Source organism: Neomonachus schauinslandi, chromosome X (genome assembly GCF_002201575.2).
Source record: "Neomonachus schauinslandi chromosome X, ASM220157v2, whole genome shotgun sequence".
Taxonomy (NCBI): Eukaryota; Metazoa; Chordata; class Mammalia; order Carnivora; family Phocidae; genus Neomonachus; species Neomonachus schauinslandi.
The window spans coordinates 31,054,432-31,066,853 of NC_058419.1; positions in this window are offsets into that span (position 1 = coordinate 31,054,432).

The window sequence follows — 12,422 nt, forward strand, 5'->3', positions numbered from 1 at the left end:
TCTTGATCTCAGGGTCTTGAATTTGAGCCCCATGTTGGGTGTAGAGAGTACTTAAGAAAAAAAAGTTGCAGAACAATTCTTTTTGTGAAAAAAATAATATATGTGAAGGGGCATCTGGCTGACTCAGTCAGTAGAGCATGCGACTCTTGATCTCAGGGCTGTGAGTTCTAACCCCATGTTGGGTGTAGAGATTACTTAAAAATAAAATCTTTAAAAAAATACATATGCATGTGTATCTATGTCCCTATACGTGAGCCAACAGTGGGGGCCTCACGGGTAGAAAGTGGGAGTGAGGAGCAAGGGGCAAGGGGACTCCCGCATTTTATCATTTAAATGCTGCAGACTCTCAAATTTGTATTCCTGGCTGCAACCACCCGACTCATGTATCCAATTCATCATCCCAGCTTGGATGTCTCAGTGGTATCTCAAATTGAGCATACCCAAGCCTAACTCCTATTCTTCCTCCACAAATCTACTCCTTCTATGATTTCTCCTGTCTCAGTATATGACAGTTCTTTACTAGGTGTTTAGGCCACAAACCTTAGCGTTGTCTCTTATATTTCATACACACCCTGAATCTAACCCAATAGCAAATCCTGTTGACTCTGGCTTCAAAGTACTCCAAGATCCAACCACTTGTCCCCACCTCTACCAATACCACCCTAGTCCCAGCTGTCAGCATCTCTTGCCTACATTATTTTTTTTTTAGAGTTTTTTTTTTTTTAAATTTGAGAGAGAGAGAATGAGAGACAGAGAGCATGAGAGGGAGGAGGGTCAGAGGGAGAAGCAGACTCCCTGCTGAGCAGGGAGCCCGATGCGGGATGCGATCCTGGGACTCCAGGATCATGACTTGAGCCGAAGGCAGTCGCTTAACCAACTGAGCCACCCAGGCGCCCCACCTACATTATTTTAACAGGCTCTCAATTGGCCCCTCTGTAATCCCCCAATGCCCTCCTAGAGTCTATTTGTAACATACCAGCTGGTGATTCTAATCAACCCCTCTACCCGGTTTGTACTTAGAGTGGCCTACAAGATCCAATGTATAGTTATTTCTTGCCCTGCAACAAATTACCCCGAAATGGAGCAGCTTACAACAACATACATGTATTATCCCACAGGGGATCGAGAGTCAGAGTGTTGCTTAGCTGGGTCCTCTGGGTGAGGGTCTGTCACTAGCTTGCGATCAATGTGTGGGTCCAGGATCTCTCACAGGCTGTAATCGGGGTTTCCGTTGAGGCCTCACTCATCTCAGGGTTGGGGTGGGTCAGGATCTGCCACCAGGCTTGGATCCTCACAGGTTGCTGGACTGAGGACCTGAGTTCTTTACAACATGGGCTTCTCCATAGGGCAGCTGGTTTCATTAAAGTGAGCACACCAGATGGTGACACACTACCAGCAAGTGGAAGCCAGGGTCTTCTTTTTTAAAGATTGATTTATTTATTTGAGAGAGAGGGCACACGAGCAGGGGGGAGGGAGAGGGAGAGGGAGAGAATCTCAAGCAGACTTCCCACGGAGTGTGGAGCCCCATGACCTGAGCCGAAATCAAGAGTCGAACCCTTGGGGCACCTGGGTGGCTCAGTCTGTTAAGTGTCCGACTTGATTTCCACTCAGGTCTTGATCTTGGGGTCGTGGGATCAAGCCCTGCGTCGGGCTCTGCACTCCACCAGGAGTCTTCTTGAGATTGTTTCTCTCCCTCTTCCTCTGCCCCCCAAACCCCGCTCTCTCTCATAAAGAAATAAAATCTTAAAAACACACACACACACACACACAGAAAGTGCCAAGACCATTCAATGGGGAAAAAATGGTCTCTTCACCAAATGGTCCTGGGACAACCAGATCTCCATATGCAAAAGAATGAAATAGGTCCCCTACTGCCTCCATATAAAAAAATTAACTCAAAATAAATCAGTGATCTAATTATAAGAGCTAAAACTCTAAGACTTCTAGAAGAAAACATAGGAGTATTTCTTTATGACTTGGGATTGGCAATGGATTCTTAGATTTGATACCAAAAGCATGAGTCCCAAAAGAAAAAAATAGATAAATCAGACTTGATCAAAATTAAAAACTTTTGAGGCATCTGGGTGGCTCAGTCAGTTAAGCATCTGCCTTCAGCTAGGGTCATGATCCTGGGGTCCTGGAATTGAGCCCCGTGTCCGGCTGCCTGTTCAGCGAGGAGTCTGCTTCTCCCTCGGCCTCTGCCCCTCCCCACTGCTTGTGCTCTCTCTCACTCACTCTCTCTCTTAAATAAATAAAATCTTTTTTTCTTTAATATTTTATTTATTTGACAGAGAGAGACACAGCGAGAGAGGGAACACAAGCAGGGGGAGTGGGAGAGGGAGAAGCAGGCTTCCTGCGGAGCAGGGAGCCCCATGCGGGGCTCGATCCCAGGACCCTGGGATCATGACCTGAGCCGAAGGCAGACGCTTAACGACTGAGCCAGCCAGGCACCCCAATAAAATCTTTTAAAAAGGGGCACCTGGGTGGCTCAGTTGGTTAGGCGACTGCCTTCGGCTCAGGTCATGATCCTGGAGTCCCGGGATCGAGTCCCGCATCGGGCTCCCTGCTCAGCGGGGAGCCTGCTTCTCCCTCTGACCCCCCCCATGTACTCTCTCTCTCTCTCTCATTCTCGCTCTCTCAAATAAATAAAAAAAAATCTTTTAAAAAAAATTAAAAACTTTTGTGCATCAAAGGACACCATCAAGAAGGTAAAGAGAAAACCCACAGAATGGGGAACATATTTGCAAATTATATATGCAGTAAGAGTTTAGTATCCAGAATATACAAAGAACTCTTAAAATTCAACAAGAAAAAGGCAAACAAGCCAATTAAAAAATGGGCACAGGACTTGAATAGACATTTCTACAAAGACAGTAACAAGTGCTGGCCAGGACATGCAGAAATCAGTATCCTCATACATTGCTAGTGGGAATATAAAACGGTGCAGCTGCTATGGAGAAAAACATTTGGCAATTCCTAAAAAAAATTAAACATACAGGGGCACATAACTAGCTCGGTCTGTAGAGCATGTGACTTTTTAAAAAAGATTTTATTTATTTATTTGACAGAAAGAGACACAGCGAGAGAGGGAACACAAGCAGGGCGAGTGGGAGAGGGAGAAGCAGACTCCCCGCTGAGCAGGGAGCCCGATGCGGGGCTCGATCCCAGGACCCTGGGCTCATGACCTGAGCTGAAGGCAGACGCTTAACCGACTGAGCCACCCAGGCACCCCAAGCATGTGACTCTTGATCTCAGGGTCATGAATCTGAGCCTCACGTTGGGTGTAGAGTTTAAAAAAAAAAATACATAGAATCACCATATGATCAAGCAATTCCAATCCTAGGTATATATCCAAGAGAAATAAAAGAATATGTCCACATAGATACTTGTATATGAATGTTTAGAGCAGCATTATTTGTAATAGCCAAAAGATGGAAACAACCCAAATGCCCATCAATAGATGAACAGATAAATAATTACAGTATAGCCATATAATGAAATATTTTCAGCCATAAAAAGGAATGAATTACTGATACATCTAACACCTTAGATGAGCACTGAAAACACTGTGCTAAATGAAAGAAGCCAGACACAAAACATCAAATAGTGTATGGTTCTTTTTTTTTAAAAGATTTTATTTGTTTATTTGAGAGAGAGAGAGAAAGCATGAGCAGGGAGGAGGGGCAGAGGGAGAGGGAGAAGCAGACTCCCCAATGAGCAGGGAGCCTGATGCGGGGCTCGATCCCAGGATCCAGGGATCATGACCTGAGACGAGGCAGACACTTAACCAACTGAGCCCCTGTATGACTCTTTTTATATGAAATACCCAGAAAAGGCAAATCCATAGAGACAGAAAGCAGTGGTTGCCAGGGGGTGGTGGAGGGGGAAATGGGGAGTAATTACTTAACGGGTATGAGGTGTTCTTCTGGGATGATGAAAAAGTTTTGCAACTAGAGAGAGGTGGTGATGAATGTACTAAATTGTACATTTTAAATGATTAACTGTAGAATATTACTCAACCTTAAAAAAAGAAGGAAATCCTGTCACATGCTATAATATGGATGAACCTTGATACATTATGCTGAGTGAAATAAGTCAGTCACAAAAAAACAAGTACTGGAACGCCTGGGTGGCTCAGTCGGTTAAGCATCTGCCTTCGGCTCAGGTCATGATCCCGGGGTCCTGGGATCGAGCCCTGCATCAGGTTCCTTGCTCAGCGGGGAGTCTGCTTCTCCCTCTCCCTCTGTCTGCTGCTTCCTCTGCTTGTGCTCTCTCTGTCAAATAAATAAAATCTTTAAAAAAAAACACAAGTACTGTATGACTCCACTTATTTGAGACATCTAGAGTGCTCAAGATTATGGGAACAAAAAGTAGAAAGGTGGTTGTCAGGGGCTGCAGAGTGAGGAGGAAGAAGAAATGGAGAGTTGTTCAATGGGTATAGAGTTTCAATTTTCCTAGATAAAGAAGTTTCTAGAAATCTGTTTCACAACAATGAGAATATAGTTAACACTACTAAACGGTACACTTAAAAATGGTTAAGAGGGTAAATTTTATATTATGTGGTTTTTATCACAATTGTTTTTTTTTTTTTTTAAGTAGGCTCCATACCCAACATGGGGCTTGAACTCGATGACCCTGAGGTCCAGAGTCACTTGCTCTATCGACTGAACCAGCCAGGCTCCCCCCAGAATTAATTTTTTAATTTAAAAAATGGTTAACTGTATGTTATATGGATTTCTGCTAAATAAAAAAATAGCACACAAAAAAAGAAGGTGGGGGGGCGCCTGGGTGGCTCAGTTGGTTAAGCGACTGCCTTCGGCTCAGGTCATGATCCTGGTGTCCCTGGATCGAGTCCCGCATCGGGCTCCCTGCTCAGCAGGGGGTCTGCTTCTCCCTCTGACCCTCCCCCCTCTCATGTGCTCTCTCTCTAATAAATAAATAAAATCTTTAAAAAAAAAAAAAAGAAGGTGGGGGCGGTAAGTGAAACAAGATTAGCAAAAAGCCACTAACTGTTGAAGCTGGGTGATGGGTACATGAGGATTCATTATACTGTTCTTTCTGCTTTTGTGGATGTTGTATATAACATTTTCCATAATTAAAAATAGAGAAATTGAGGGGCACCTGGGTGGCTCAGTCAGTTAAGCATCCAACTCTTGATTTTGGCTCAGGTCATGATCTCAGGGTCATGAGATTGAGCCCCACGTGGGGCTCCGCGCTAAGTGCAGTCTGCTTGGGATTCTCTCTCTCCCTCTTCCTCTGCCCCTCCTCCCATGCACACACACGCTCTCTTTCTCTCAAATAAATAAAATCTTAAAAAAAATAGAGAAATTGTGCTTGTAAAACTGTAGCAACATTATACATATTGTCTGTTTTCAGAAATTTCCTTAATCTGAAAGTCTAAAGTTAATCATTCCCCTGATAAGCTGCTCCTGTGTGTGGGTTTGGAGTGTATACGATGGCCAAAAAAATAAGTAACTGGAGACTGACAAGGAAGCCAGAGAGTGTTGGGAACAATGATGTCTAAGGGAACATATTCATATAGTGGTTCTTACTATGCGATAATCTGCCTTTTCTTTTCTTTTTTTTTAAGATTTTGTTTATTTATTTGACAGAGACAGAGATAGCAAGAGCAGGAACACAAGCAGGGGGAGTGGGAGAGGGAGAAACAGGCTTCTCCCCGAGGAGGGAGCCCGATGTGGGACTCGATCCCAGGACCCCGGGATCATGACCTGAGCCGAAGGCAGACACTTAACGACTGAGCCACCCATGCGCCCAATAATCTGCCTTTTCAAAATGGCTTGCTGTGCCCAGAAACCACAGAAAGTTCATAGATCACCAGGAGAAGGAAAACATGATAGTCAGGGCATTAATGCGTAGGCAGCATTGACCAACTAAACATTGTACTGAACCATATCATCCTCCTAAGTGAGTGCTGTTTCTGTGACATTCAGAAATACTTATTAAGGGACGCCTGGGATAAAATCTTTAAAAAAAAAAAAAAGGGCGCCTGGGTGGCTCAGTTGGTTAAGGGACGCCTGGGTGGCTCAGTCGGTTGGGAGTCTGCCTTCAGCTCAGGTCATGATCCCAGGGTCCTGGGATCGAGTCCCACATTGGCTCCCTGCTCAGCGGGGAGTCTGCTTCTCCCTCTGACCCTCCCCGCCTCTCGTGCTCTGTCTCCCTCACTCTCTCTCTCAGATAAATAAATAAAATCTTAAAAAAAAAATACTTATTAAATACATGCACCACCTGGGCTGTCGTACCAAGCAATTCTAGAGAGCACCCATCACATCCTGAATTATGTGAATGGCACTCCCCTGGAGATACTCAGGGACAGTCTGTTCAGCTGGACCCAAGTAGCCTTGTGCAGTATAAACTCATTCTCCTCACTACCCAGGGATACCGAGGTTGAGAGAAAAGTTATGAGCAAACAAACAAAATAAACCCAAACCAGAGTCTTCTGGGGCTCGTAGGATCTGAGTCTCACCGAGACAGAGTTATAGTAATTACAAATGAATGTAAACAAACTCAAAGGTGAATTATCTAGAGTGAAATAGTAATGATTTCTGAAGCAGCTGAATTAAAGAGTACCTATGTGTCGTAAAACAGGATGTTTGCGTTCCTCCCTTTTCTCCAATGAATCTATTCAAAATGGCTCCTTCAGATTAAGCTATAATTAAAACAAAATATAGAGAGAGGACGGTTACATGTATATACATATATATTCGTATATATATATGTAATGTGCTTTATTGTTTACAATTATAGCTCAAAAAAGGTGAATGTGTGTATATATATACTATATATTTATATACCATGTATGTATTTATATAAATACACCCACAGAGACATAGATATGTGTGTCAATGTTGGCATGCCTGAAGGCTCAGTCTTTGGACCTCTTCTCTAGCTAGTCCTCTAGCCTTGAGGATCCATCTTATTCGGTGCTCATGACTTTATATACCATCTGTACCAGCGCTGTGTAATAGAAATATAACGTGAGCCACATATATCATTTAAAATCTCCTATTAGCCAAGGGGCACCTGGCTGGCTCAGTCGGTAGAGCATGTGACTCATGATCTCAGGGTTGTAAGTTTGAGCCTGACATTGGGTGTGGAGATTACTTAAAAACAAAGTCTTTAAAAAACAAAAGAACAAAAACAAAAAAGAATCTTAAAAAAAAATCTACTAGCCACGATCAAAAAGTAAAAAAAAAAAAAAGGGGGCACCTGGGTGGCTCAGTCCGTTGGCTGTCCGGCTCTTGATTTTGGCTCAGGTCGTGATCTCAGGGTCGTGGGGTTGAGCCCCGGAAGGGCTCCAAACTCAGCGGGGAGTCTGGAATTCTTTCCCTCTGTCCCTATCCTCTCGCTCTCACTCTCTCCCAAATAAATAAATAAATCTTTTTAAAAAGTAAAAAAAAAAAAGGGGGGGGCGCCTGGGTGGCTCAGTCTGTTAAGCGTCTGCCTTTGGTTCAGGTCATGATTCTAGCGTCCTGGAATTGAACCCTGTGTTGGGTTCCCTGCTCAGCAGGGAGCCTGCTTCTTCCTCTCCCTCTGCCCTCCACCCCCTCTCGTGTGTGCTCTCTCTCTCTGTCTCAAATAAATAAATAAAATAAAATAAAGCACCATCATGTCTTCCTAGGTAATGCATCAGCCTCCTGAACGGTCTCCTTGCTTGTAACCTTGGCTCCTTCAGTTTGTTCACAACACTGCAGCCAGGGTGGCCCCGTTACAGTTGACCCTGGAACAACTTGGAGGTCAGGGCTGCTGACCCTCACAAAGTTGAAAAACCACGTATAAATTTGACTCCCCCACAACTTAACTACCAATAGCCTACTGTTGACCACAAGCCTTACCTATCACAGCAACCCACACTGTGTATGTGATACGTATTATATACTGTCTTCTTACAATAAAGTAAGCTACAGAAAAAGGAAATGTTAAGAAAGTCATAAGGAAGTGACGATACATTTACAGTACTGTACTGTGTTTATTGCAAAAAATCTGTGTATAAGTGGACCCGTGCAGTTCAAACCCATGTTGTTGGAGGGTCCACTGTAATATGAAAGTCAGATTACAGCAGGTCTGCTCAAAAGTTCTTTTTTTTTTTAGATTTTTTTTTTTAATGTATTTATTTGAGAGAGAGAGAGAAAGAGAGAGCACAGAGGGACAGGGTGAGGGAGAAGCAGGCTCTCCACTGAGCGGGGAGCCCGACGTGGTGCTTGATCCCAGGACCCTAAGATCACGACCCGAGCCGAGGCAGACGCCCAACAGACTGAGCCACCCAGGCGCCCCAAAGCTAAAGTTCTTACAACAGTTTGCACCCTCCAGTGACCTCCCGGCCCTCCTCTGTACTCTCCCCCTGGGCAGCTCACACCAAGCCTACCGGCTTCCTGGCCTTTTCTCAGACACACCAGGCAAGCTTCAGCCTCAAGGCATTTGCACTTGCTGTCCCCTCTGTCTGGGATGCTGTTACCCCAGACATCCACGTGGCTCCTTCTCTCCCCCCCGACCCCGTCCAGCTTTGCTCAAATGCCACCTTCTCAGTGATGCCTTCCCTGAACAGCCTATTTAAAATTGCAACCCACCCCCACCCCCCAGACTCCTCATTTTTTTTCACTTCCCTGTTTTATTTTCTCCCTAAAGCACTTATTACCTAAATATTTTTTTAGTGTTTGTCTCTCCCCAGTAGATTATAAGCCCTGTGCAAGCAGTTTTTTGCCTGTTTTATTCATCACTGTATCCATAGTACTTAGAACAGTCCTTGACACATGGTAGGTGCTCAATAAATATTTGTTGAATGGCTAAATGATATAAAATTCCTATCCAGCAGACATTGTTCATAATATGAAGAAAGTATGTGATAGAAAGACACAAATGTGAGACTCTTTATTTATTTATTTATTTATTTATTTGAGAGAGAGAATGAGATAGAGAAAGCATGAGAGGGGGGAGGGTCAGAGGGAGAAGCAGACTCCCCGCCGAGCAGGGAGCCCGATGCGGGACTCGATCCCGGGACTCCGGGATCATGACCTGAGCCGAAGGCAGTCGCCCAACCAACTGAGCCACCCTGGCGCCCTCAAATGTGAGACTCTTAACTACAGAGAACAAACTGAGGGTTGCCGGAGGGGTGGTGGGTGGGGGGATGGGATAACTGGGTGATGGGCATTTGATGGAATGAGCACTGAGTGTGATAAGCAACTGATGAATCACAAAATTCTACCCATGAAATTAATAATACACTATATGTTAACTAACTTGAATTTAAATAAAACAAAAAAAGAAACACAAATGCACTGTTCTTGTTTTGTTTTGTTTTATTAAAGATTTATTTATTTATTTTGGGGAGGGGAGGAGCAAAGGGGGGAAGGAGCGAGAAACCCAAGCAGACTCCACACTGAGTGCGGAGCCCGATGTGAGGCTAGATGTGGGGCTTAATTCCACAACCCTGAGATCAGGACCTGAGCTGAAACCAAGAGTCAGATGCTCAACCTACTCCACTACCCAGGTGCCCCTTAAGATTTTAAAGTAATCTCTATACCCAGCGTGCGCCTCGAACTTACAACCCCAAGACCAAGAGTTGCACCTTCCACCGACTGAGCCAGCCAGGCAACCCACACTGTTCTTGTTTTTAAACAAGACTTAAATTTTATTTTTAATTAAAAAACTTTTTAATTTAAACATTTTTAACATTAGTTTTTATTTGTCACATTTTATAACAAAACTTAAAAATAAAAATATCTGAGCTTAATATATTTTGTTCTTAATAAAATAAAAATAGGGGCACCTGACTGGCTTAGTTGGTGGAGCGTGTGACTTTTGATCTGGGGTTGTGAGTTTGAGCCCCATGTTCGGTGTGGAGATTAAAAAAATAATAAAATCTTTTTAAAAAACATTTATTTATTTATTATAGAGAGAGAGTGTGTGAGTGAGTGGGGGAGGGGCGGGGGGAGAGAGAATCTTGAAGCAGACTCCCCACTGAGCATGCAGCCCGTCTCGGGGCTCTACCCCAGGACCTTGAGATCATGACCTGAGCTGAAATCAACTGACTGAGCCACCCAGGTCCCCCAAAATAATAAAATCCTTAAAAATAAATAAATAAAATGAAAATAATTTAATCTTCCTAACGTGCTGTCATTGGTATTTTGCCGTCTTACAAAATTTCTAAAGCATGCGAATCAAATTATAATCCTTTCTTGTAGCAATTAATTTGCCAGAAAACATTTTTGTTGTTTGGTTGTCTACTTTAATTCAAGTGAGTATTATATCTTGAGCTCCTGGTGGAGTCCCAGCCACACGTGATATTTAAGAGGGTCCCTTGTTCACATACGTGTGGGAGATGATGTTTGCTCTATTGTAGAAACTACTCCAGGAGCACCTGGGTGGTTCAGTCAGTTAAACGTCTGCCTTCTGCGCAGGTCATGATCCCGGGGTCCTGGGATCGAGCCCTGAGTCTAGTTCCTTGCTCAGTTGGGGGCCTGCTTCTCCCTTTCACACTGCAGCTCCCCCCACTCGTGTGCTCTCTCTTGCTATCTCTCTCTCGAATAAATAAAGAAAGTCTTGGGGCACCTGGGTGGCTCAGTCGGTTAAGTGTCTGCCTTCGGCTCAGGTCATGATCCCAGGGTCCTGGGATCGAGCCCCAAGTCGGGCTCCCTGCTCAGGGCGGAGTCTGCTTCTCCCTCTCCATCTGCTCATCCCCCTGCTCATGCTCTCTCGTTCACTCACTTTCTCAAATAAATTAATAAAATCTTTATAAATAAATAAATAAAGTTTAAAAAAAAAAAGAAAAACTACTCCATCTCCTTGGTCCTTTATTTAATTTTCTGGATTTCCTCCAGCTTGGTGACTTCGTATGGTCGTGTGCTCTTCTTCTCCTGATTTTAAAAAATACATATATATTTTTAGATTTTAGGTAGGCTTCATACCCAACACGGGGCTCCAACTCACGACCCTGAGATCAAGAGTTGCAGGCTCCATGGACTGAGCCAGCGAGGTGCCCCTCTTCTGATTTGTTAATGTAAGACAGCCCGAATCTTTCCACACCAAGTGCTCTGCCATTGTATTGCTTTTCCACTAGTAGTTAGTGAGCAATTTTCAATTTTTCCCTCTGGGAAGATTTATTTTTTGTATCTAATCCTTAATGGTTATTGACTTTGGCTTCATATTTCCCTTGAAATGGCTAAAAATATCTACAGTCAGTGTATTTTTGACTCCTTGTCCTCCTCAGAGTACTCCATGTGAAAAGCTTTCTGGGGGCACCTGGGTGGCTCAGATGGTTAAGCATCTGCCTTCAGCTCAGGTCATGATCCCGGGGTCCTGGGATCGAGTCCCATGTCGGGCTCAGTGGGGAGTCTGCTTCTCCCTCTCCCTCTGCCTCTCCCACTGCTCATGCTTTCTCTCTCTATCTCTGTGTCTCAAATGAATAAATAAAATCTTTAAAAAAAAAAAAAAGAAAAGCTTTCTGGAACTTTCTTTTTTTTTTTTAACACTTTTTAAAAAAAGTTTGTTTATGTAATCTCTACACCCAACGTGGGGCTCGAACTCACAACCCCGAGATCAAGAGTCATATGCTTCACTGACTGAGCCAGCCAGGTGCCCCCGAAAATTTTCTTTTACTACAATTTTAAATAGTAGTTCATTTGGAATTTCGGGGCTGGGATCATTTTAAATGTTAAATTCTTTCCTCATACCTTCCCTGTGCAAGCTAAAAAATTACACAGATATAAAATATACCTACCTATCTTATGTGTGTATCATATGTGTACATATATTTGTACATATTTGTTCACTGTGGCAGATTTTGAATAGTCTTAATTAGTATTGTGAGAGATTAAAATATATTCCATTATGTATACATATTGCTATGGTCTGAATGTTTGTGTCCCCCAAAATTTATGTGTTGAAATCTTAATGTTCAATGTGATGGTATTAGAATGTGGGGCTTTTGGGGAGTGGTTAGGTCATGAGACTGGAGCCCTCACAGACGGGATTAGTGCTCGTATTTCTTTTTTTTTTCCTTTTTAAGATTTTATTTTTTTGAGAGAACGAGACAGACAGAGATAGTGAGAGAGAGCACAAGCAGGGCAAGAGGCAGAGGGAGAGGGAGAAGCTGACTCCCCGCTGAGCAGGGAGCCCGATGTGGGGCTCAATCCCAGGACCCCGGGATCACGACCTGAGCCGAAGGCAGATGCTTAACGTAATGAGCCACCCAGGCGCCCGGGATTAGTGTCTTATAAAAAGAGACCCCCACAGAGCTCCCTAGCCCCTTCTTCCATACAGTGAGAAGTCGGCTACCCAGGAGAGGGCCCTCACCCACCCATGCTGACTGGCACCTTGATCTTGGACTTCCAGCCCGCAAAACTGTGAGCAACAAATTTCTGTTGTTTATGAGCCACCCAGTCTGTGGTATTTGGTTATAGCAGCCC